Genomic DNA, 6,000 nt, shown 5'->3' with positions numbered 1-6,000 from the left:
TTATCTCCCCACCTAAGACATGAAACCCCAGGCATGACTGCAGATATTCAGCCAATCACAGCGCGAGGTTATCGTGATTCGCCCGACCTCCAGTCGACAGCCAATCATCAGAGAATGCGCATGTGTTCGCCCCGCCCCCGCTCTCCTGGCTGTTCTGGCCAGTGTGCGTCCTCCCTCCGTCGTGAACGTAAACTTTACAAAACGCAACTCTGGAGTGAATAGAAACTCAGGATGTCTCAGCAGTAGGAGGAACCGCACTCAGGCCAGTTGGGACTCGAGTCTGCTCACACAAATAAGATGAATATTCCAAGCATTTCATTCGAATCTCTGGTGTTTTGCATCGACTTGGTTTCCAAAGAGAATTCATGACTGAAAATACAGCTTCTGATTTGTCTAATAAAAAGTGGGTTCGAGTGAAAATCAGAAAACATATGGAGCAGTAGACATTCAAAGAACCTTTTAATTTTGTTGAGGATTGTTTTAGTTCAACGAATCAATTTGACCAAAATGTTTGGTAGTAGTGGAGAGCAGGGTCGGTTGTACCAGGGGTCAGTTGTAACGCTATCAATTGCTCTGATCAGCAACAAGCTACGGTCGAGACCCTCACTCTGCACATGCTCAGTAGCGTCCTTTTACTACCTGCAAAAAAAGATTGAGGTCACGTCCCAGGAGTTTGGTGGAGTTTGAAAGAACGCATAAGGGACCACGAGAACTGATTCTTTGAATAGCACCTTTGATGAACACACACACACACACACACACCTATACACATTTATAACTTTCTATCGCAATTAAGAAATTACATCTGATACAAGGCTAATAATCACATGTCTGTGTTTATATTGTGCACGGTAACTTTCTATTTCCTGGAATTCAACACATAAACCTGTAAATGACAGAAGTGTGACAACCGACAAAAAACAAAAAGGGATGTGTGTGTGTGTGTGTGTGTGTGTGTGTGTGTGTGTGTGTGTGTGTGGTGGGGGGGATTGGCGTTAAAGGACGTTTGGAAACGTCTGGGAAAAACAAAACAAAACAAAAAAAACAGTGGCTCTATTCAGTGGAACCGTGAAGCAGTCTGCTCTCGGGCGGTTGGACTTGTCATGTTGCTTCCTGTCATAAGTTTCACAGGGGAAACAGTGGTTATGGTCAGCTGAAGAAACTGAACACCTTGATATATATGATGCAAACTGAATAGCTTTTACGTGTATGTGTAATTTCAACATCTTTACTTGAGCGGTTTATCCGTTTAAAAATAATCTTTATGAGAAGTGTTACGATTCCCAGAGAAAGACCGAAAGGATGAATGTGAGGAATGAACTCAAAGGCATGAGCACATCAGCTGTTTTTCATGCGATTGATGTATTTGTCCATCATGTGGTGCCCAACATTAATGCGCAAAATTAAGAATACATTTTAGCAAAGAAAAGAGCTTAATTCCTTCATCCTTAGTAACTGCCTTTATCAGGGTAGCAGGGTGTACTAGTTTGTCAATATTGTTGAAAAATTGATGTAAAGTATAACTATATATACAGGGTGACTCCCACAGGTCTACACACACAGGCCAAATTACACTCTAGGTTCTAGAAACAAGGTTCGTGTCAATATATTTATCCATAAAACCATTACTGTACACTAGAAAAAGCAAAAATGTGCGACAACAGCCCAGTTTACACGATACTAAATGCACCGCTATCTTCGTTAGCTTTAGCTAACTTGTTTAGCCAACTTGTTTGTAATGCCCACTGGATCGCAAGTTGGTCACTCGGTTTTTTGGATGTTTTAAACATCCGAAAATCTTAAATATATGACTTATTTGAGTCATTTACTTCAAAGTCTATATATAAACAGGACTTTAGCAGCTCTAGCAACACATTTCTGATCACCTTGTTGTGTATAAATAAAGGAGATTGACGTAATTTGTTTATAATGTGGTATATTTGACATTTTCAAAGGGTAAAAATAAACCTGAAAATATTAACCCATTTATGAAATAAAATGAACCCAGCATTTTTTGTAAAAATGAAACTATACTTTTGGGTTGAAAAACAACTCATTTGCTGGGTTAAACTTAACATCCCAACTTGATGGATTAGTTTAACCCAAAAGGTGTTCTGTCCTACATTTACCCAGACGTTGAGATAAAAAGAACACAATTTGGGTTGTTTTTAACCCAGTGTTTTTTAGAGGGTAAGGGTAATTTTTATTTTTTTTACATTTTTTTTTACGGAAATTGTGGTAATTTACCTGTCAACGTAGGACATGATCAAGACAAAAAGTTGGATTTTATCATAAAACTTACCTCGATTGTTGTCACTGTTTGCAGAACTATCAGACCGATAAAATATAAAACTTTTAGAACTATCTAACACGAGACTAGGCTAGTTTGGTGTCGCTAACCAAGGGGAGGAACAGCTAAGCTATCGTTGTATGGGTTTAGCTGCTACAATGCCATGCAGAGTCTCTGCTCATATCATGTTCACGTAACTTTGAACTCGTATAGACATTTACACGCCTCGTTTTCCTGCTCAGCATGAGCGAACATTCGTGTTTCAGTTTCAACCCCTTTACTGGTTAAAAATAAATAAATAAAAATCTGCGTAATCCATTTTTCCCTCACCCTTGACTGTGTGAGCTAGCGTTTGGCAGAATTGAGACCTGTCAGCCAATAAGACACGAGAAGTTCCATGTATTTTCCTGTAAAAACCCTGTCTGATTGGTCTCGCCTCCGTACACTGAATATAAAATACAACACTTCAGTTTTCTTTTACTGACATTCAGTTACGTAGAGACAAACTGCTCAGTACGTGAGTTATTCACTACTAAAGGACTAAAGAAAAAATCTTCAGGACTACAGCCCCGAATGCCCAAGCTAGGTACTCTCTTTCTTGTGGGCGGGTGAGCCGTGTGGGGGCGGGGGCTTTGGGGCGCTCAACGGCGACCGCCTAGTTCGCGCGACTATGCCTAGAAACAGCCCTGCTTGTGAGTCATATATCATCGAACCGTTTCAACTTGTTCGAATATATCGCAGGCACGTACAAACCAAAATAGTTCCGTTTTTGTTCACTCACCATGCTGACATTTTGACAGCTGGGGATTTTGTCCAGTGTTTTCCAGTGTTTCCTGGCAGGGTTCTTGAAAGAAAAGAAAAGAGAAGAAAGAACAAACTGGACATGCCTTCAGACACGGAATTATTGTCAGTGGAAAAAAGACGGATGTACCTATCGTACGCTGAAAATGTGGCGCTTCAGAATATTTCACTCCTAAGATTTTCCAAAAACAGTGACATGTTACAACTGACCCCACTCTCCCCTAGACCTAGGACGCAGCACAATTATATAATTGATAATTAATGTTAAAAAAAAAATCCATTTCATTTTCTAATGCTCATAGGTTTGGTGTTTTCAGTGCTCCAACACACAGCAGATCTGTAATCAGACTCACTAATGAGCTGTGTAATGAACTAATGAGTTGAATGAGCAGTGAAAGGGAACTATAAAGAGACAAGGCTGTGAGAAATACCCGTGTATGAAGTATAAAGTGGGTGAGGGTGCGGTGGGGAGCTGCTGAGATGCTGGAACAGCCAGAAGCAAAACCACGTGCTTTCCGAGAAAGCGAAACTGCTCTGAGCAATATACTGCGTGTGTGTGCGTGTGTGTGTGTGTGTGTGTGTGTGTGAAAGAGGGAGTGAGTTTGAGAGTGGAGGGAGAAACGAAACTTGAACAAGTGCCAATTCCATAGTTTCCTAGAAAAACAAACAGATGGTTTCAGCACACAGCGATTATTATTATTATTATTATTATTATTATTATTATTATTATTATTATTATATTATATATTTTATTTCAGGTGCTTGTAAAGCAGTGGAGAGGGAGTGTGTTTATGTATGTTGTGTTTGAAAGTTGTACTTTATATTATAAAATGTGCTAAACCATACTAGTGTGTATCAGCTGACACCTTTTTTTAAATGTTGTTATTTTATTTTAATTAATTAATTAATTAATTAATTAATTAATTAATTAATTAATTAAATCTTATATATAATATTTTTTAAAGGAATAATACAATGATAAAGGATCTGTCATCAACCACTTTTGGAACATATTGACTACTGTATGCTGTCTAATACAGTTCTCTTGGGCTGGGTGAAGACGAGGCGCGCTGCTGCATTCTGAATCATCCGAAGGGGTTTGATGGCGCTGCTGGGACGCCTCGGAGTAATGCGTTGCAGTAGTCCAGTTTTAAGATAACAAGATCCTGGACTAGTATCTGTCTGGCCTGTTCGGTGAGGTAGGGTCTGATTTTCTTGATGTTGTACAGAATTAACCTACAGTATGTGTTATCAGCACTGATCACTCACATTTTCACTAGCCTATTGCACATGTCCAAGAGCTGTTGACTTACTCCACCTGCTGGCCAACTTTATCACAGCAGCAGCGTGTAGACCATGGAAATACTATAACTGCTACAAACATACAAATAAATAAATAACTCTATATTAAACAGCACATTGAAATAAGAGTATGAAATTATATTCACTTGGACTAGCTGTAAAATAAGAAGCAGAAACGATGATGTGCATGAAGTCACCGTTGTCAAACTTTGTTCATGCCCACAGCGCTGCTGAATTCTGATTGGTCAGAAGGCGTTGATTAGTTTTCTAATGCATCAGCTCTGACATTAATGCAGCTATATGTTTTTGTTTCTATGGTAACACGTAAAAAGCGTGTAAGCGTTGATACGATGTTTTCTGTAGGATGTCTATGTAACACTTGTGGAAGGAGTCTCCAGTGTCCGAAGTAAAGCTGTAACTGTACGCTTGATGACATTTTCAAGACAGAAGAGTTTGTGCTTTGCCACTTGGGGAATTTTGGAGAACTTTCAGTAAGTTCTCAGGAACAACACTGTTATCTTTATGACTTCGACAATAGGAAGGATATTAAGGTGATATGTGGTGTATAGTTTCACAGAGATGAACAATAACAAATTAGAATTAGAGTGAAACCTCACCCTACCAGTGAACACAGATGATACTGGAAGTCGTACTTGTGTGGCTGGTGTGCCGACATTTTTACAAATTTAGCCTGGGGCAGTCTCACACGCATCTTCTCTACCGCTTATCCTGCAGGGTCACGGGGAACCTGGGACCGCTGGACCATGTAGGAATTGTTTTAATGTTCTAGTCATCCCAAGAAAGCTTTACAGTGAAATCACTTTCCTACATTAATGTTTATTAATGACCCTTTTCAGATTTTAACTCGGCATGCGCCAGTCTTACATCTCATCATCAGGTCGTAATTATGGCATTCCTTTAGAAGGGGGCTTGATCTCAGGCTTCCTAATCCTGCTCATCAGCACTTTTCCAGCCGTTTGATCTAAAACTGTTGTGTTTGGATCCTGTGTAAGAGGCAGCAGTTCAGGAGAACTCCATTACCCAGAATTCTCCAGGTTGGTTAACCCGGATTGCCTGCACCTGCCAGGCAGGTTATTTAAGACCAGCCTTGAGTCAGCTTTTTGTCGCACCTTTGTAGAGGGGTGACCAGTATCAGGTATGAGTAAACGCAAAAGGAACATAAGAAATGACAAGAATTAGAAAAGGAGAAAAAAAAAACTGAAAAGAAAAGCAGAAAGAACCTACAGTAAAACAAAGACATGACACAAGAAACAAGTTAAACATCTTAAAATGACCAGTTTTCTACTGTTGTGAATGGTGGTTCCCTGGAATCACTGAGGTATTTGGATAAACAAAATGTCCACACGCACGTGTGTTAGTAAGTGATGAGTAAAATCTTATCGTATTCCAGCAATAGTGGACAAGTGAGAAGTATATACTAGCTTTAACACAGTTGGAGGAAAGTGTTATCTGCCCTCTTCTGCATATATGAGCTCACAGACACTCACGATTGGCTATTGTTGCTGTGATTGACAGGAGAAAGACAGTAATGGAATCCCGCCCACCTTCCCTTTTTTATCTGCACTGTCTTAACACTTTCATGTTTT

Source organism: Ictalurus punctatus, chromosome 6, assembly GCF_001660625.3.
Source record: "Ictalurus punctatus breed USDA103 chromosome 6, Coco_2.0, whole genome shotgun sequence".
Lineage (NCBI taxonomy): Eukaryota > Metazoa > Chordata > Actinopteri > Siluriformes > Ictaluridae > Ictalurus > Ictalurus punctatus.
The sequence above is the reverse complement of the archived record's forward strand: the minus strand, read 5'-3'. Positions refer to the sequence as shown.